The sequence below is a fragment of the Lolium perenne genome, chromosome 5 (assembly GCF_019359855.2).
Source record: "Lolium perenne isolate Kyuss_39 chromosome 5, Kyuss_2.0, whole genome shotgun sequence".
In the NCBI taxonomy this organism is placed as follows: domain Eukaryota; kingdom Viridiplantae; phylum Streptophyta; class Magnoliopsida; order Poales; family Poaceae; genus Lolium; species Lolium perenne.
This window is the reverse complement of record NC_067248.2, coordinates 136227133-136248456: the sequence shown is the minus strand read 5'-3', so window position 1 is coordinate 136248456 and position 21324 is coordinate 136227133.

Below are 21324 nucleotides of genomic sequence, written 5' to 3'. Positions count from 1 at the left end.
TATCTCCGTCCCTGGTTGTAAAAACAAACACGATTATCGTAAAAATGTAATGTGACACTTGTCGATCCTTTGTAGCATGCCTTGTGCAAAACACACCCTTTTTTTACGATAATCGTGTTTGTTTTTACAACTCAAACAAATATTTAGGGGATGCCTTTCGTTTCCGTGATAGTAAGGTACTTTACCCTGTAGGTTGTTATTAGCAACCTCTACCATTTGATTGAGAAGGAAAAAACAAACACGAACGCCATAAAACATATTTTGAAAATGTTATCCCGTTGTGGCATGCTTGTGCAACAAACACCTTTTCTTCACTGATTTTGGTGTACAAACCATGTCCGATAGGGGAAGCCTTTCGCTTGATGATAGGCTGATAGCGAATACTTTACCCTAAATATTATTAGCAAACAAGAATAAAGTCATGATTTACAACCAAATCTTAGGATCGGATGGTCATCGCGAAGGCACAATAATATGCATATGTACGTGCGGTCCCTGGCTATCTTAGCTTGGCTCCCCACACTCGATAGTCTCGTAGATCAACATGTGCTTCCTTGTCAAGGCGTTGGGGATCGGGGAGGGGACCCTGATTACTGATCCTACTTAGAATTTCTTTCCTCAACTTACTACCTAGTTAATTACCTGATCAGTTTGTACCACCTGCACAGGAGAACATCACATTGTATTGTATCCTCTGTCGGAGAAGCAAGCATGGCTAGGCTACCTTGTAGCCTGGTGTCATATGGCCGCCATGCATTTTTTGTTTTTGAAATGGAGGTTGGTATGTTGCCATGCATATTGTGTAGAATTTCTACGTTGTATCCGTTCTTTTCAAAAGTTAAAATTGATGTTGTGGAGAAGCACACATTTTTCGATAAAGGGAATATATTAATATCAAAAGATATCAATTACACCCAGCCCCTGCAATAACGCCCCACCCTAATGGCAGTACAGATGCACACAGTCAAAAAAGAGTAAAGAAAACTAAGAAAAAAAAGTCCCGCTACAGCCTTCTAGATCTAGCAACAACAATACAACCACCACCGTGTCAACACCTGAAGTACAGACTCTCCAAAAGCAACGCCTCCAAGAAGGAAACAATACACCAGCGCCGCCGTCGCCCGGCCAAAGGTCTTAGGATTTCTCCCTGAAGATAGTCCCCACTCTCAAAACAATGTCTCCAACAAGAACATTGTCAGGCACAACCAGTTAAGGCCAGACCTTGGGTTTTCACCATGAGAGGTAGGACTCCGAACTTCCCCTGTGCTGCCGCCCCCACATGCATATCACTGCTGCAAGCCCGGAATGCCAAGCAGATCCCTCAGCATCACGTTGACTCGAACCTCCTTCAGTCAGTCCATCAATCCGGCCTTCATGATATTCCTTCTTCTGACTTCACCATGGACCAAAAAGTCACCTGATGTCAACACAGAATATAGCTTCGCGGCGCTCCCTCCGGAACCAAACAGTCGGAATGAAAATATGGGTGTGATACGTCTCAAACGTATCTATAATTTCTTATGTTCCATGCTACTTTTATGATGATACTCACATGTTTTATACACATTATATGTCATTATTATGCATTTTCCGGCACTAACCTATTAACGAGATACCGAAGAGCCAGTTGCTGTTTTCTGCTGCTTTTGGTTTCAGAAATCCTAATAAGGAAATATTCTCGGAATTGGACGAAATCAACGTCCAGGATCTTATTTTTCCACGAAGCCTCCAGAAGTCCGGAGAGGAAACGAAGTGGGGCGACGAGGCGCCCACACAACAGGGCGGCGCGGCCCAGGCCTTGGCCGCGCGGCCCTGGCGTGTGGGGCCCTCGTGGCGCCCCCTCACCTACCCTTCCGCCTACTTAAGCCTTCGTCGATAATAGTTTCAGTACCGAGAGCCACGATACGGAAAACCTTCCAGAGACGCTGCCGCCGCCAATCCCATCTCGGGGGATTCAGGAGATCGCCTCCGGCACCCTGCCGGAGAGGGGAATCATCTCCCGAAGGACTCTTCACCCCCATGGTCGCCTCCGGATTGATATGTGAGTAGTTCACCCCTGGACTATGGGTCCATAGCAGTAGCTAGATGGTCGTCTTCTCCTCATGTGCTATCATTGTTGGATCTTGTGAGCTGCCTAACATGATCAAGATCATCTATCTGTAATGCTACATGTTGTGTTTGTTGGGATCCGATGAATATGGAATACTACGCTATATTGATTATCAATCTATCATCTATGTGTTGTTTATGATCTTTCATGCTCTCCGTTGCTAGTAGAGGCTCTGGCCAAGTCGTTACTTGTAACTCCAGGAGGGAGTAATTATGCTCGATAGTGGGTTCATGCCTCCATTAAATCTGGGGGAGTGATAGCAACCTCTAAGGTTGTGGATGTGCTGTTGCCACTAGGGATAAAACATCAATGCTATATCTAAGGATGTATTTGTTGATTACATTACACACCATACTTAATGCAATTGTCTGTTGTTTGCAACTTAATACTGGAGGGAGTTCGGATGATAACCTGAAGGTGGACTTTTTAGGCATAGATGCATGCTGGATAGCGGTCTATGTACTTTGTCGTAATGCCCAATTAAATCTCACACTACTCATCATAACATATATGTGCATTGTTATGCTCTCTTTATTTGTCAATTGCCCAACTCTAATTTGTTCACCCAACATGCTATTTATCTTATGGGAGAGACACCACTAGTGAACTGTGGATCCCGGTCCATTCTTTTACATTGAATACAACCTACTGCAATACTTGTTCTATTGTTCTCTGCAAACAATCATCATCCACACTATACATTTAATCCTTTGTTACAGCAAGCCGGTGAGATTGACAACCTCACTGTCATGTTGGGGCAAAGTAATTTGGTTGTGTTGTGCAGGTTCCACGTTGGCGCCGAAATCCCTGGTGTTGCGCCGCACTACACTCCGCCGCCATCAACCTTCAACGTGCTTCCTGGCTCCTACTAGTTCGATAACCTTGGTTTCTTACTGAGGGAAAACTTGCTGCTGTACGCATCACACCATCCTCTTGGGGTTCCCAACGGACGCGTGCTGTACGCGTATCAAGCTCTTTTCCTGGCGCCGTTGCCGGGGAGATCAAGACACGTTGCAATGGGAGTCTCCACCTCCAATCTCTTTACTTTGTTTTTGTGTTGCTTTACTTTATTTTATTTACTGCTTTGTTTGCTTTCTTATATCAAAATACAAAAAAAAATTAGTTACTTGCTTTACTTTATTTAATATCTTGTTTGCCATATTAAAAACACAAAAAAATTAGTTACTTGCATTTACCTTATTTTTGTTATCATGACTAGTCCCATAGTTGTTACTCTATCACCTGAGGAATCGATTTTCACTTTTAAACAAGGAGGTGAAGAGAGTTTTAAAGAAGCTTGGTCTAGAATTTTTGATTCTTATAGTAAAACCGAACCTAAAATGACGCTAAGTTTGCTTCTTAGTAATTTTTATTTTGGGCTTATTCTTCGTTATAGATATGCTTTAGATGCTGTAGTGGGAGGAGATTTCCTTCACTGTGATGGGGATCAAGCTTTTAATGCCATAAAGAAACTGGTTGCATCATCTAGTTCCACTAATAATTATGATCCATCCCTTGTTAGTATTTATAATAGATTGAACACTCTTGAGACAAATGTATCTTGCTTAAAAGAAGGGTATGGTCGGATTCGTGAGCACTTTGATTATGTTCCAATAAACTCTGAACCATCAATGTGGGACCCCACTATTAAAGTTACTATTGATAGTACAAAATTTGATGCTCGTTGTGATATTATGACTGAATGTTGCCTTATGCCTGAAAGTATTTATAAATCTTTGACACTCTGGGGACTTACCGAAGGAGGAAAAGGAATAACTCTCGCTGATAACTCTGTTATAATTCCCAAGGGAATAGCTGAAGGAGTATTCACAAACCTTCTTGGAAAACGGTATCCACTGATTATCTCATTATTGAATGTGTAGGGACCGGACAAATCACACTTGGAAGATCCCTGCTAAAGCTCTTCGGAGTAACCATAGATGTGGAAAAAGGCACTCTAAGTTCCTCCATACCTGGATGCCATCATATATTCCCTAAACCAAAGAGTAAGAAGGGTAGGCGCGGAGCCTCTGGTAAGAATGCCAATGCTTCATCTTTTGATAACACTTGATACACACTTTTTGCGCCTAGCTGAAAGGCGTTAAAGAAAAGCGGTTATGGGAGACAACCCATTATTTTACTACAGCACTTTTATTTTATATTTGAGTCTTGGAAGTTTTTACTACTGTAGCAACCTCTCCTTATCTTTATTTTATTGCATTGTTGTGCCAAGTAAAGTCTCTGATGATAAAGTTGATACTAGATTTGGATTACTGCGCAGAAACAGTTTTCTTGCTGTCACGAAATTGAGGCACTACGTCTGTAGGTAACTCAGAAAAATATGCCAATTTACGTGCCTGATCCTCAGATATGTATTCAACTTTCATTAGTTTTGAGTTTTCTCATCTGAGCAAGTCTGGTGCCTCTAAAAAAATCGTCTTTACGGACTGCTGTTTTGACAGATTCTGCCTTTTATTTCACATTGCCTGTTTTGCTATGTTAGATGGATTTCTTTGTTCCATTAACTTTCAGTAGCTTTGTACAATGTCCAGAAGTGTTTAGAATGATTATGTCACCTCTGAACATGTGAATTTTTGATTATGCACTAACCCTTTAATGAGTTTGTTTCGAGTTTGGTGTGGAGGAAGTTTTCAAGGATCAAGAGAGGAGGATGATACAATATGATCAAGGAGAGTGAAAGCTCTAAGCTTGGGGATGCCCCGGTGGTTCAACCCTGCATATTTCAAGAAGACTCAAGCGTCTAAGCTTGGGGATGCCCAAGGCATCCCCTTCTTCATCGACAACATTATCAGGTTCCTGTAGTGAAACTATATTTTTATTCCATCACATCTTATGTGCTTTACTTGGAGCGTCTGTATGTTTTTGTTTTTTGTTTTGTTTGAATAAAGTTGGATCCTAGCATTCATTGTGTGAGAGAGAGACACGCTCCGCTGTTGCATATGGACAAATATGTCCTTAGGCTTTACTCATAATATTCATGGCGAAGGTTGAACTGCTTCGTTAAATTGTTATATGGTTGGAAACGGGAAATGCTACATGTGGTAATTGGTATAATATCTTGAATAATCTGATACTTGGCAATTGTTGTGCTCATGTTTAAGCTCTTGCATCATATACTTTGCACCTATTAGTGAAGAAATATTGTAGAGCTTGTTAAAATTTGGTTTGCATAATTGGTCTCTCTAAGTCTAGATATTTTCTGGTGAGGGTTTGAACAACAAGGAAGACGGTATAGAGTCTTATAATACTTACAATATGTCTTTTATGTGAGTTTTGCTGTACCGGTTCATACTTGTGTTTGCTTTAAACAACCTTGCTAGCCTAAACATTGTATCGAGAGGGAATACTTCTCATGCATCCAAAATCCTTGAGCCAAACACTATGCCACTTGTGTCCACCATACCTACCTACTACATGGTATTTCTCCGCCATTCCAAAGTAAATTTCTTGAGTGCTACCTTTAAAATTTCTATTCTTTATCTTTGCAATATATAGCTCATGGGACAAATAGCTTAAAAAACTATTGTGGTATTGAATATGTACTTATGTGTTTTATCTCTTATAAGTTGCTTGTTGAGCGATAACCATGTTCCTGGGGACGCCATCAACTATTTCTTTGTTGAAAATCATGTGAGTTGCTATGCATGTTCTTCTTGTCTGAAGTAAGGGTGATTTATCATGATCAAATGGTTTGAGTATGCATATTGTTAGAGAAGAACATTGGGACGCTAACTAAAGCCACGATCCATGGTGGAAGTTTCAGTTTGGACAACAAACCTCAATCTCTTATGAGAATATTATCTGTTGTTGAATTCTTATGCATTAAAGAGGAGTCCATTATCTGTTGACTATGTTGTCCCGGTATGGATGTCTAAGTTGAGAATAATCAAAAGCGAGAAATCCAATGTGAGCTTTCTCCTTAGACCTTTGTACAGGCGGCATAGTGGTACCCCTTTGTGACACTTGGTTGAAACATATGCTATGCTATGATAATCCATGTAAATCCAAGCTAATTAGGACAAGGTGCGGGCACTATTGGTATACTATGCATGAGGCTGGCAACTTGTAGGATATAATTTACATGATACATATGCTTTATTACTACCGTTGACAAAATTGTTTCTTGTTTTCAAAATAAAAGCTCTAGCACAAATATAGCAATCCATGCTTCCCTCTGCGAAGGGCCTTTCTTCTACTTTTATTGTTGAGTCAGTTTACCCATTTCCTTCTATCTCAAGAAGCAAACACTTGTGTTATGTGGTGACCCGGCATACCACTGCATGGTGTAGTATGCAAGTTTGATATAACACCAATGAAACACCGTTCCACTAGTATTATATCGCTCAGAGTGGTACAACAGAAACATATGCGGGTCCAAGGCATGTCTATAGAATTACATACAGACTCTGTTACATAAGATCATCACAGCCTCCTACTTTACAATGAGGTAAAACTGCAAATAAACTCCAGAAGAACGACTCGTAGTCTAGTCTTATCACGAACTCTATTTGTAGAGTATTTAACTAACTCTAGAGGCTATGAATAGATTCTAGCTAAATGGGAGCTAGGTTTAGGAAACTAGTTCCTTTCTATTGCTAAGCTAGGTTTTATCCTTGTTGCAGGTGGTGTTTGACTCTTCTGACAGGTTCATGTCCCTTGAAGTAGTTGTTGATTCCTCGGTCTTCGAGTTGCACTGTAGATCCTCCTTTGATGCCTCCATATCTAAGCAGGGGATTTAAGAGTGGGATGAGTACGAGCGTACTCAACAAGTTCATTATAGGAAAGAGGTGTTTAATGCACTAGCTACAGCATTAGACCAGAAAGTCTAATACCAATGCAAGTTTTCATAACCATTTCTTCAAAAGGTTGCTTTTATTTAGAAGAACTATGTCCGTCAGCCTTCACCGGTTTACTAGAACTTCATGGAGTTCCTTTCCGGCAGCGTTCGCAGTTCCATATCCCGGAACAGGGAGTGACAGGTCACGGTTCATTACACTCTGCAGAGGTGTGTTGCTTTACCCATAAGAGATCTTAACCTTGGTGCCAACCGGGCATATTCCCCGTCCACACTTCCTTTGGTGTGAGGCCCGGTATAAGGTCATAGCCAATCATATTCCTCCGCTACCTCGCACACCCACCCTTTGTTGTAAACCCCGACCCTGGGTCCTCGTCGGTCCACTTACACCATTTAAGGACGGACCCCGACCACGACAACAGATGCGGGATCGAACCAAACTCCTTCGCCAGTAGCTGCAACCCATCATAGACCACATTACCGTGGGGAATTAGAGTGGGATCCCCACCCTCAAGTTGTTCCGCAAGCCGCAACCGCTACGGTATGCACAGCATAACCGTGGGGACTTAGAATGGGTTCCCCACCCACAAGTTGCTCCGCAAGATACAACTGCTACGGTAAGCGCATCCGTTGATGTACAAGAGGTGGAAATACGATTGACTAGTCCGTCCCATTTCAGATCTTATGGTTAACACGGTTATTACGGCACAAGAATCACTGGCGACATTTGTTGTTTAATCCTAGATGGATATAAACCCTTGCAATGGAACCTCCACCATATCAACACAATCCATGGTTCCATTGCCCACCACATAGTCATATTCATAGTTATGAAAGTAGTGGTTTTGGTTTTTATGCAATAGTGATAACCATAGTACTTTGCAAGTAATTTGATAAAGATACTCAAATGACATGAGCAAGCGATGAACTTGCCTTTCTTGACTGCAAGATTATGCAGGCAATGTCTTCGATACGCAATAACTCCAAATTCTGAAATGGCATCATCGTCCGGTAAGGACGATGTTTAAAAGATTGGCAAGGATGCAATAATGCATAAGTATGAGATGCAATCGTTCTAAACGTGACCTAACCCCGATGATTTAGGATTAGTTGGTTGTAAGGATTTGCTTAGGGTGTGTTGCACTTTTAATGTGATTCTCATACAAGGTTCTTATTCAGGTGTGGTTACATGGTATCATAAACAGGTGGTAAAATGCATAGTGACACTCATACACATCAAGGAATAGTGGTTGTATAATAAGTAAAGAGCAGTTGTCAATTTTAAGTCCTGTAGGGCATGGTTGATGATTACTTATAATATAATTCAAAAAGAATAACTTTTGAAGAACATGTTCTTTAATAAAGAACAAGTATGATAATTAGGTTTGTTGGGTTCTATGGTTTTCTATGGTTCTAATTGGTTTCTGGAGTAAGTAGTAAATGGATCCCAATAAGGTGGGATTCATCAACACCTAGGGCTGGTAAGGTTGAGTTAAGCCTAGGCATCCTAAGCAATTATTCATACAAGATTGCTATCAATATTGGTGCATGTTGTTGGTGATAGCTAGCTAGGGTTTATAGGTCCTTATAGGTAGGGTTGATGATGATTCTCGGTTTACTTCAAAAGAATAACTTTAGAAGAACATGCTTCTTAAATAATAAGAAGTATCGCAATTAGGATTTATAGGTATAAGTTTTTGCTATTGGATCCCTTAGGTAAGTAATAATTAGTTCCTAAATAGGATGGTTCATAAGCATCCAACACTAGTAGGGTTTAGTGTGCACAATATTGGCATGGTTACTATTAGGGTTCATCACAATGGTGTGATGCTAACCAAGGTTAATTAAGGATGATGGTTTTGGGAATAGGAATTAGGGTTTTACACTTGGTTGATCATACTAGATCAACAAGTTTGATTTAGATGAGAACATAGCATAGCAATTAACTAGTGATAGGGTTCTTACATTTTATGTGGTCATGGCAATTATTTAATTGCTATTATGGTTCTATGCCTACTATTGAAGTAACATGATTACATGTTAACTTGGGTTTTAGGTTTGGAAGCCATTTAGGTTTCATATGAAGTAATTGGGCTAGGGTTCTAAATGGCATTAGGGTTTTAGGATTACACATGAAATGATGAGTTCCTAGTTTTTTACCATATGGAACTAGGTTTGCATAATTACTATTTATTTCATAAGTTAATAACTTCACTACAGGGTTGGAGTTATTAATAACTTTGAAATAAATACAATATTCAATTTTCCATTTTGTTATTTTTGAATAATTAATAATTGAGGTAATTATGATTTAGGGTTTAAATCCCTCTAATAAGGATTTAACAAAATAACAAATAAAGAAAGGTAGTTTTAATGTTTTTTTTTTATTTTCTTACTGGTTTCTATTTATTTTGAAATGTTTTACTAATTTTTGAATTTTAATTGGATTTAGAATTAGAAATAAAGACTTTAACAATGAGTATTTAAACAATTGATTTTCTATTAAAAATATAAATTTCATTTTATATTTTTATTGGATAGAGTTTACTTTTCTAAGAATTTTGATATCTTATTTGTATTTTTCCGAGTTAAAATGAATTTTCTATAATTATTTGAAGTTGCAGCAATTTTTTTGGAATTAATTTAAATGAACAACATTTTTGTTACCGTGGCAGAACCTAACCCTAGTCACTGACCCGTGGGGCCAGGGCCACGTAGGATGCCACGCGAGCAACGACTAGTTATAGTTTGACCGGTAGTTTGACTCTACCGGCGGTTAAACGCCGGCGAGTCAGCGTGCGGTGGCGCCGCGATTCTGACACCTCCGGATGCGCGGCTAGGTTCTACTGAATCCCCTCGTCGCGCTGAGCACGTTGGTATGGTTGGTTGTTCGAATGGCTCACCGGAGCATCGCCGGAAACTAAAGCCGCGGCGGAGCAACTCCGGCCAACTAGCTACTGTGAGCTACAGGCTATGAATCGGTGCAATTAGGGGCTTGGGAGGTGCGCTAGCTCACCGTGAGGCTTTAACGATGGTCGGTGAAGCCTATCGGAGACGAAGACGACGACGATTTCCATTTCCCCGCGGTATACCGGCGGAAAGGGAACGGATGATTGGAGGATTCTGGGATCTCCCCAGCTCGATTCCTTGCACCAGATTGATTACCAGACTCCGGCGCATCTCCAGGACCTCCTCTCGGATGCTGAAACGGCTCCAGTCGTCGGGTTCTTCCTCGACTCCGGCGGTTACTGTGAGACGGTGGCGAGAATTAGAGAGGTTCGGAGAGCAATGGAGTGAGCGGAGAGGCATTAGGGTTCTCTGATGATGCTTGGTGCGTTCTTATAGCTCACGGGGAGGTCGGCAACATCGACACGACGGCGACGACTGGCCGGGATGCACAACAACGTTGGTGCTACCACTGGGCACGAATCTTGGCGGTTTTGGATGCGGTGGACGCGAGAGAGATTATGGGCACCCCAGGCTTGGTCCTTGGCGTCCGCCCGCCCTTATCCTCGATGAGGAGGTGGCCGGCGAAGTGTTGTACGCCATCGCCGTGTCGTCCATGCGCAGGAGGAAGAAGACGAGGCTCTCCCAGTGGATCGGTATGGTGGGCTGGTGTTGGGCTGTGGCTTGGGCTGCTGAGCAGGCTGCTGCTGGGCTGCTCTGGTGGGTTTGTGCTGGGCTGCCGTGGCCTGCCCAGGTAAGCACCCCTTTTCTCTCTTATTTTCTTTTCTGTTTTCTTTTTCTCTTTTTAGTTTTGCTTAGTTGAATTCAAATTCAAACTTTGTTATTTTTGCAGGCTTCTCAACTGGGTTAATTTCATCAAGTTACAGAATAATGATTATTACACCATTCTTTCTATTTATAACAAGTATTTTATATTTGATTACATTTCATACTTGTTGGCTTATTTAAATTAGTAATTAAACATGAGTTTATATTCTCATTTTACTTTCCTTTTTCTTATGAATCAAATACTTTGGAATGATTAGAGTTACTACTTGAACTCAAAGTATTTCATAGATTGTTATTACTGTTTGGTTTCTATTTGAGGAATTTGTCACTTGCACATTATTTTATGTGAGCACCAATGTGTTAGGGTTTTAGAGTATCTATGATAAACTCCTTGTTAAGGTTTATACTTATCATTATCTTTGAAAGTATTATGTAGGTATTGTTTCAATCATGGTTGATCTTGGTTACCAAGATAAATAGTTGATCACTTCACATATGGTCTTAACCATCTATTGTAGCACAAGATTTTGCTTATGTTCAAGAATTGAAGCATAAGATTTATTTGATGTGCAAATCTAGGGTTCCAATGCTATTTACCTAATGACACATGGGTTGAATCTTAATTGTGGTTTAGGCTTTATTTGTGATCACCCAAGTGATGCACAAACTAGGGTTGAGATTTAATTCTGGGTTGTAGATATGAGATGACACCAGATTGCATGTGCTAGGGTTCAATCTCCCCTATGTATGATAAAATGGTTAATTGCTTAATATTTCATGTGCTCCTTTAGTTAATAAGATATTGAGTATTAGTTTGATCTTCTACCAATTGGATTCTATTATTAACCTCAACTTATTATTTAAGTAACTACTTTGGTTTTTAGTTTCTTTTTATAGTTAACTTTGGTCATATGGATGGATGGTTTCTCACCATACAAAGTATAGACTTAAACTCTAAGTCTTTCTTATGTGCTTATACCTTCTATTTCAAGTTCTTAGGGTTTATGATTACTACACCATTTATCATGATCAAGGGTTGGCTTTCTAAAGTATTACTAAAAGTATTTGGATATGGTTATACCAATTACCCCTCTCACTCCACAAGGACTTGGACTATAATCTAAGTTTCTACTCAAGGAATGATGATGTGATTAACTAAATATTTAGTTTGCCTAAGAGTTCTACCTTGCTATCTTTTGTAGCTTGTTCTTCAGAATTCGATAAACCTGCATCTTGTGGCATGCCTCCACCTCCTAGCTGCTTCATCTTGATCCTAACTATTTTATGGAATGGCTCAATGTGTTGGTTTTCTTGCATCATGGTGCAAGATGATGAGATGAATGGAGTGTGGGGCTCCTTTTATAGGCTTGGGCATGCTCTAGTATCATGACACATAGGTGGATGACTCTTGCTTTCATTTGATGAGTAAGGTGCTTAGGTGTCATGCTCTTATCCATAGTAATCCCTTAAGCATGAGGTGGCATTGCTTAGGATGCAAGCTATGTAGATATTTTCATCCTATGTGGCATGGTATTATCCTCTCATGTGATTTGTTTTTGGATGGCCAAGTGGCTTTTGTTACTAAATGTCTTATGAATGATCTTATGCTTATGGTTGAGTCACTATATCATATGTGATTGTAGTTATATTATAAGTGGAATCAAAATGTCAAGAATAAGAATTATACCCCCAATTTTGAATGATGATTTTGATTTCACCAAGGCATGATCATATAAGTTTCAAAGTACACATAGTTTATTTTATTCAAATAGTTTGAACTATAATTCGTAATGTAAACGAATTTAGTTTTGTAATATTCCACCTATTTAATAAGTTATGATTGCAATAAGAATGGGTGGCTTTTATGCACTTAGGTCCTTGTGTTTTGCTATATTTGGTATTTAGTTTTAAAGTGAGTTCAATTGTTCCTCAAGTGTAGTTGCTTAACTTTTAAGTGTTAATAACTTAGAGTTTGCTTCTTATCTCTTTGTTGGTTATATACCTCTCCCAACTCTAGGGTTTAGTGATAAGCTTTTGTTGATGTTAAGTTCAAGAGTTTAATTCAAGAAATACCATGAGATTCATGGTAGGTCTATTTATTTGTTAATGACATGGAAAAGATAAGTGAAGAATGGGTTCTCCATTTATTGTTACTTGATTTCCAATTGAATAGATGTTCTTATGTTATGGCAAGGAATATCATGTTATGATCTTTTATAAGATCAAGCAATTGATCCTTGATTAATATGTTATTGTGTTGGTTTTAATTCCATTTGATCTAACCCCTTAGATCAAATCATCTTTTCCCAAAACAGGTTTTAACAAAGTCACATTGAGGTTTATAGATCTTGACTTGATGATCTACTTCAATTCCATCAAGGTCAAGTGAAACTTCAGTTACTGTGACTGTTTTACTTTAAAGCGCGAAAATTCCCCAGATTTTCTATGCATGAATGCAATGCACATATCTGTTTCCTCTATTTTTGTAACCCCAATACCTGGGATATTACAGTCTCTACCCCTTAAACTAAACTTCGTCCTCGAAGTTTGAACTCTCTCACGTTTCGGAGTGTGGATCTGACTTGTGCAGACTATGACTTTTCTCGAACACCGTGGTGATCTCACTGGATATAATTGAATATATCCCTTGTCCAGATTCTTCCTGGAATCCATTAGTATCTGTCTCTGAGCATTAATTTTTTACTCCAGTTCTACGATACCTATCTCTGAGATCTAATAATACCTGTGTCTGAGCCATGGCTTTTTACTTCAATTCCATGATTTCTTTCCAATTTTATAAGCTTGTTTCCTTTTCTCATTGAATATTCAATGCTTGGGACTTCTTCTGGTGCTACTAATCTTAACTGAGGACTAATTGGATAACATTCTCCTATTTGATAAAATAGGTCTTTGTTTTCCCTTACTACCAAAACTGCAATAATGGTACTTGGTAAGGTACTTACCATGGAAATGGTCGTGATGGTTTATTTCCCTAAAAATGGATTAGACTCATTTAGTCCATCCAATCATGGTTTATAGTTGATACCTATAACTATTTTGGGTTCTTTAGGTTCCATGAAAGGATCATTCTATTTGTCTTTGATTTTTGTATGGTCAATCTTCTTCGGTTTATTGTCTACTTGAGCTTTGTTTGGTCTCCGATATTACCTTTTTCCAACTTCATTATCCTTGGCTTACTTGAGCTATCGTACTTCGGAGTAAATATTACTCACTTTCTCAAGTTATAGTCCACTTCTTACTTCCTCGAGGTATGAACCTCGGCTTCTGGTCTAACATCCTTCTGAAAGTAGTGTTCAACAATCTTATGAAAATAAGATCTAACTTCCTCTCAGTTCAGACCTTCTTCATCTATCTTGCTCAAATTATTGAGTTATTGTACATTCAACTCAATCTTTACTCTACCCCTTAGAGTTTTCTTATGGTCTTCAACTACTTTTCTTCCAACCATTGGACTTATGGTTAGAATATTGGTCTGGGTCTAGTTTATGGTTTGTACTCTTCTAAGGTTCTACGAAGAATATCTGTGGTCTATCCACTCAATTGTGGACCTCCAATGTGAATCCTTCGACTAAATGATTATAGATCATTGTTATTTGGCTGACAAAATTTTATTTGTTCACAACTTCTTGGTACAAATAATCCAATGGTGGACTACTGGGTACCAATTGTGGCTATTTGTTATCTAAAAATGGATTCTATTATAGGTTATGATCATCTGGACGAGACATCTTCTACTTTATCTCGCAGTATTGATCGTATACCACAACTGTGGTCTTCTGATAACAACTATGGTCTCCTTATATTTTCTATGGTTTCATAAGTCATCTTCTGTTTTCGAGGGTTCATTGGTGCAAGAGAACCACTAGCTGACACTATGATTATAGTATCCTAAGTGATTTCCCATGCATTCCCTCTTCTATTTTGACTATGGATCTGCTTGAGCTTCACCATAATCACCAGATTTCTCACCTTCATGCTTCTTATGTACTCAAGTACTCCTCTGTTGAGGCTAAGCATGAGTTTTGGTTGGTACTTCCTTCAGAGTTTTGTGGTTGCTTCCCACAACTTTACTCCTTTCTTCTGATGGACCTTCCTCATGTCTTTAAGATCTTCAGAATTCGTCACTTCCTCACACGAATACCATTACCCTCTAGATCTTTAACATCAAGTAAGAGCTTGATATTGCAACATGCATTTGCATATCAAAGTCAAACTTCATGTATGGATCTAGTCAAACAATGAAAATCCAATAAAATCCAAGAAGATTCAGCTTTGTGTTTATAATAGACATCATCATAAGCCTGAATATAATAGTTGAGTAAGACATCTCTAAACATCAGGCTGAAATGTGTAGTATATAACACCACATAAGATAGGTTTATATCGTGACACTTAGCACGAGTATATGGGATTCTACTATTTGTCTCACCCTTTACCTTAATTGCACATTTGCAATGAGATAAACTTGAAACAAAGTGGTCTAGGAATAGTTATGGTTGACCTAATTTCGTTTGGAAGTATTAACAAAGTATTATACCATATATAAGTGCTATTGAGGACTATCTTGTATGATACCACTAGTTCTAATATGGTTACTCTGAATACATATTTATTAGAATATATTTCCTATACTTCTTAGCTTTTCTACCATAAGCATATGGTCATGATGTGCTTGGCACACTTCCCATATTTTTGGAACACAGTTCTTGCACTATTGTCTGGATTCTTATTGTTCTCCTCCTAAATGTTTAAGATGTTCTATTCTATCACATAATGATTCTCAGGTGAATCATATATGATTAGTAACTCTATCATGTAGACATATTTTATTCCTATCTTTCTTCCTTACTTTCCATGATTGACTCAGCATGGTCTATACTACCTCATATAACTTATATTTATCATTTACTATCCAATGTTTCACAAGTTTGGATAGATTTTACTTACTCATTACTTATCTTGGTCTACATCTTCTATTAGGATATCTTAATTACCTTCATCACTTGATATTGTTCCTATTACAGATCTGAATAGTTCTTACTTAAACATAGCATGTGTTGGTATACATCTTCCAATAGGATATTTTCCTTGTGGTTGTATCCTCTCTTTGGACTACCATGTATTGTATACCAACTGTGATCTACTCAACTATTGTTTAGGAACTTAATTGTGCACTATATGTTTGGGATTAGCTGACTAATCTTTACTTTATCTTGGTAAGTTAGGTAAGAAATGTTGACTCAAGTGTGTCAGGATTATTCTCAAGTGAATATCCATCTCAAGTCATAAGAAGTATTTGGTTTACCTAGGACAACTTCCTATAGACACTACCAATCCTATAGGTCTCTTTTAAAGGGTTTTAATCCTAGGGTCAAAGCATTTGCTCTGATACCAACTGTGGTGACCCGGCATACCACTGCATGGTGTAGTATGCAAGTCTGATATAACACCAATGAAACACCGTTCCACTAGTATTATATCGCTCAGAGTGGTACAACAGAAACATATGCGGGTCCAAGGCATGTCTATAGAATTACATACAGACTCTGTTACATAAGATCATCATAGCCTCCTACTTTACAATGAGGTAAAACTGCAAATAAACTCCAGAAGAACGACTCGTAGTCTAGTCTTATCACGAACTCTATTTGTAGAGTATTTAACTAACTCTAGAGGCTATGAATAGATTCTAGCTAAATGGGAGCTAGGTTTAGGAAACTAGTTCCTTTCTATTGCTAAGCTAGGTTTTATCCTTGTTGCAGGTGGTGTTTGACTCTTCTGACAGGTTCCTGTCCCTTGAAGTAGTTGTTGATTCCTCGGTCTTCGAGTTGCACTGTAGATCCTCCTTTGATGCCTCCATATCTAAGCAGGGGATTTAAGAGTGGGATGAGTACGAGCGTACTCAACAAGTTCATTATAGGAAAGAGGTGTTTAATGCACTAGCTACAGCATTAGACCAGAAAGTCTAATACCAATGCAAGTTTTCATAACCATTTCTTCAAAAGGTTGCTTTTATTTAGAAGAACTATGTCCGTCAGCCTTCACCGGTTTACTAGAACTTCATGGAGTTCCTTTCCGGCAGCGTTCGCAGTTCCATATCCCGGAACAGGGAGTGACAGGTCACGGTTCATTACACTCTGCAGAGGTGTGTTGCTTTACCCATAAGAGATCTTAACCTTGGTGCCAACCGGGCATATTCCCCGTCCACACTTCCTTTGGTGTGAGGCCCGGTATAAGGTCATAGCCAATCATATTCCTCCGCTACCTCGCACACCCACCCTTTGTTGTAAACCCCGACCCTGGGTCCTCGTCGGTCCACTTACACCATTTAAGGACGGACCCCGACCACGACAACAGTCTGGGATCGAACCAAACTCCTTCGCCAGTAGCTGCAACCCATCATAGACCACATTACCGTGGGGAATTAGAGTGGGATCCCCACCCTCAAGTTGTTCCGCAAGCCGCAACCGCTACGGTATGCACAGCATAACCGTGGGGACTTAGAATGGGTTCCCCACCCACAAGTTGCTCCGCAAGATACAACTGCTACGGTAAGCGCATCCGTTGATGTACAAGAGGTGGAAATACGATTGACTAGTCCGTCCCATTTCAGATCTTATGGTTAACACGGTTATTACGGCACAAGAATCACTGGCGACATTTGTTGTTTAATCCTAGATGGATATAAACCCTTGCAATGGAACCTCCACCATATCAACACAATCCATGGTTCCATTGCCCACCACATAGTCATATTCATAGTTATGAAAGTAGTGGTTTTGGTTTTTATGCAATAGTGATAACCATAGTACTTTGCAAGTAATTTGATAAAGATACTCAAATGACATGAGCAAGTGATGAACTTGCCTTTCTTGACTGCAAGATTATGCAGGCAATGTCTTCGATACGCAATAACTCCAAATTCTGAAATGGCATCATCGTCCGGTAAGGACGATGTTTAAAAGATTGGCAAGGATGCAATAATGCATAAGTATGAGATGCAATCGTTCTAAACGTGATCTAACCCCGTTGATTTAGGATTAGTTGGTTGTAAGGATTTGCTTAGGGTGTGTTGCACTTTTAATGTGATTCTCATACAAGGTTCTTATTCAGGTGTGGTTACATGGTATCATAAACAGGTGGTAAAATGCATAGTGACACTCATACACATCAAGGAATAGTGGTTGTATAATAAGTAAAGAGCAGTTGTCAATTTTAAGTCCTGTAGGGCATGGTTGATGATTACTTATAATATAATTCAAAAAGAATAACTTTTGAAGAACATGTTCTTTAATAAAGAACAAGTATGATAATTAGGTTTGTTGGGTTCTATGGTTCTAATTGATTTCTGGAGTAAGTAGTAAATGGATCCCAATAAGGTGGGATTCATCAACACCTAGGGCTGGTAAGGTTGAGTTAAGCCTAGGCATCCTAAGCAATTATTCGTACAAGATTGCTATCAATATTGGTGCATGTTGTTGGTGATAGCTAGCTAGGGTTTATAGGTCCTTATAGGTAGGGTTGATGATGATTCTCGGTTTACTTCAAAAGAATAACTTTAGAAGAACATGCTTCTTAAATAATAAGAAGTATCGCAATTAGGATTTATAGGTATAAGTTTTTGCTATTGGATCCCTTAGGTAAGTAATAATTAGTTCCTAAATAGGATGGTTCATAAGCATCCAACACTAGTAGGGTTTAGTGTGCACAATATTGGCATGGTTACTATTAGGGTTCATCACAATGGTGTGATGCTAACCAAGGTTAATTAAGGATGATGGTTTTGGGAATAGGAATTAGGGTTTTACACTTGGTTGATCATACTATATCAACAAGTTTGATTTAGATGAGAACATAGCATAGCAATTAACTAGTGATAGGGTTCTTACATTTTATGTGGTCATGGCAATTATTTAATTGCTATTATGGTTCTATGCCTACTATTGAAGTAACATGATTACATGTTAACTTGGGCTTTAGGTTTGGAAGCCATTTAGGTTTCATATGAAGTAATTGGGCTAGGGTTCTAAATGGCATTAGGGTTTTAGGATTACACATGAAATGATGAGTTCCTAGTTTTTTACCATATGGAACTAGGTTTGCATAATTACTATTTAGTTCATAAGTTAATAACTTCACTACAGGGTTGGAGTTATTAATAACTTTGAAATAAAAACAATATTGAATTTTCCATTTTGTTATTTTTGAATAATTAATAATTGAGGTAATTATGATTTAGGGTTTAAATCCCTCTAATAAGGATTTAACAAAATAACAAATAAAGAAAGGTAGTTTTAATGTTTTTTTATTTTCTTACTGGTTTCTATTTATTTTGAAATGTTTTACTAATTATTGAATTTTAATTGGATTTAGAATTACAAATAAAGACTTTAACAATGAGTATTTAAACAATTGATTTTCTATTAAAAATATAAATTTCATTTTATATTTTTATTGGATAGAGTTTACTTTTCTAAGAATTTTGATATCTTATTTGTATTTTTCCGAGTTAAAATGAATTTTCTATAATTATTTGAAGTTGCAGCAATTTTTTTGGAATTAATTTAAATGAACAACATCTTTGTTACCGTGGCAGAACCTAACCCTAGTCACTGACCCGTGGGGCCAGGGCCACGTAGGATGCCACGCGAGCAACGATTAGTTATAGTTTGACCGGTAGTTTGACTCTACCGGCGGTTAAACGCCGGCGAGTCAGCGTGCGGTGGCGCCGCCGATTTACGGCACCTCCGGATGCGCGGCTAGGTTCTACTGAATCCCCTCGTCGCGCTGAGCACGTTGGTATGGTTGGTTGTTCGAATGGCTCACCGGAGCATCGCCGGAAACTAAAGCCGCGGCGGAGCAACTCCGGCCAACTAGCTACTGTGAGCTACATGCTATGAATCGGTGCAATTAGGGGCTTGGGAGGTGCGCTAGCTCACCGTGAGGCTTTAACGATGGTCGGTGAAGCCTATCGGAGACGAAGACGACGACGATTTCCATTTCCCCGTGGTATACCGGCGGAAAGGGAACGGATGATTGGAGGCTTCTGGGATCTCCCCAGCTCGATTCCTTGCACCAGATTGATTACCAGACTCCGGCGCATCTCCAGGACCTCCTCTCGGATGCTGAAACGGCTCTAGTCGTCGGGTTCTTCCTCGACTCCGGCGGTTACTGTGAGACGGTGGCGAGAATTAGAGAGGTTCGGAGAGCAATGGAGTGAGCGGAGAGGCATTAGGGTTCTCTGATGGTGCTTGGTGCGTTCTTATAGCTCACGGGGAGGTCGGCAAGGTCGACACGACGGCGACGACTGGCCGGGATGCACAACGAAGTTGGTGCTACCACTGGGCACGAATCTTGGCGGTTTTGGATGCGGTGGACGTGAGAGAGATTATGGGCACCCCAGGCTTGGTCCTTGGCGTCCGCCCGCCCTTATCCTCGACGAGGAGGTGGCCGGCGAAGTGTTGTACGCCATCGCCGTGTCGTCCATGCGCAGGAGGAAGAAGACGAGGCTCTCCCAGTGGATCGGTATGGTGGGCTGGTGTTGGGCTGTGGCTTGGGCTGCTGAGCAGGCTGCTGCTGGGCTGCTCTGGTGGGTTTGTGCTGGGCTGCCGTGGCCTGCCCAGGTAAGCACCCCTTTTCTCTCTTATTTTCTTTTCTGTTTTCTTTTTCTCTTTTTAGTTTTGCTTAGTTGAATTCAAATTCAAACTTTGTTATTTTTGCAGGCTTCTCAACTGGGTTAATTTCATCAAGTTACAGAATAATGATTATTACACCATTCTTTCTATTTATAACAAGTATTTTATATTTGATTACATTTCATACTTGTTGGCTTATTTAAATTAGTAATTAAACATGAGTTTATATTCTCATTTTACTTTCCTTTTTCTTATGAATCAAATACTTTGGAATGATTAGAGTTACTACTTGAACTCAAAGTATTTCATAGATTGTTATTACTGTTTGGTTTCTATTTGAGGAATTTGTCACTTGCACATTATTTTATGTGAGCACCAATGTGTTAGGGTTTTAGAGTATCTATGATAAACTCCTTGTTAAGGTTTATACTTATCATTATCTTTGAAAGTATTATGTAGGTATTGTTTCAATCATGGTTGATCTTGGTTACCAAGATAAATAGTTGATCACTTCACATATGGTCTTAACCATCTATTGTAGCACAAGATTTTGCTTATGTTCAAGAATTGAAGCATAAGATTTATTTGATGTGCAAATCTAGGGTTCCAATGCTATTTACCTAATGACACATGGGTTGAATCTTAATTGTGGTTTAGGCTTTATTTGTGATCACCCAAGTGATGCACAAACTAGGGTTGAGATTTAATTCTGGGTTGTAGATATGAGATGACACCAGATTGCATGTGCTAGGGTTCAATCTCCCCTATGTATGATAAAATGGTTAATTGCTTAATATTTCATGTGCTCCTTTAGTTAATAAGATATTGAGTATTAGTTTGATCTTCTACCAATTGGATTCTATTATTAACCTCAACTTATCATTTAAGTAACTACTTTGGTTTTTAGTTTCTTTTTATAGTTAACTTTGGTCATATGGATGGATGGTTTCTCACCATACAAAGTATAGACTTAAACTCTAAGTCTTTCTTATGTGCTTATACCTTCT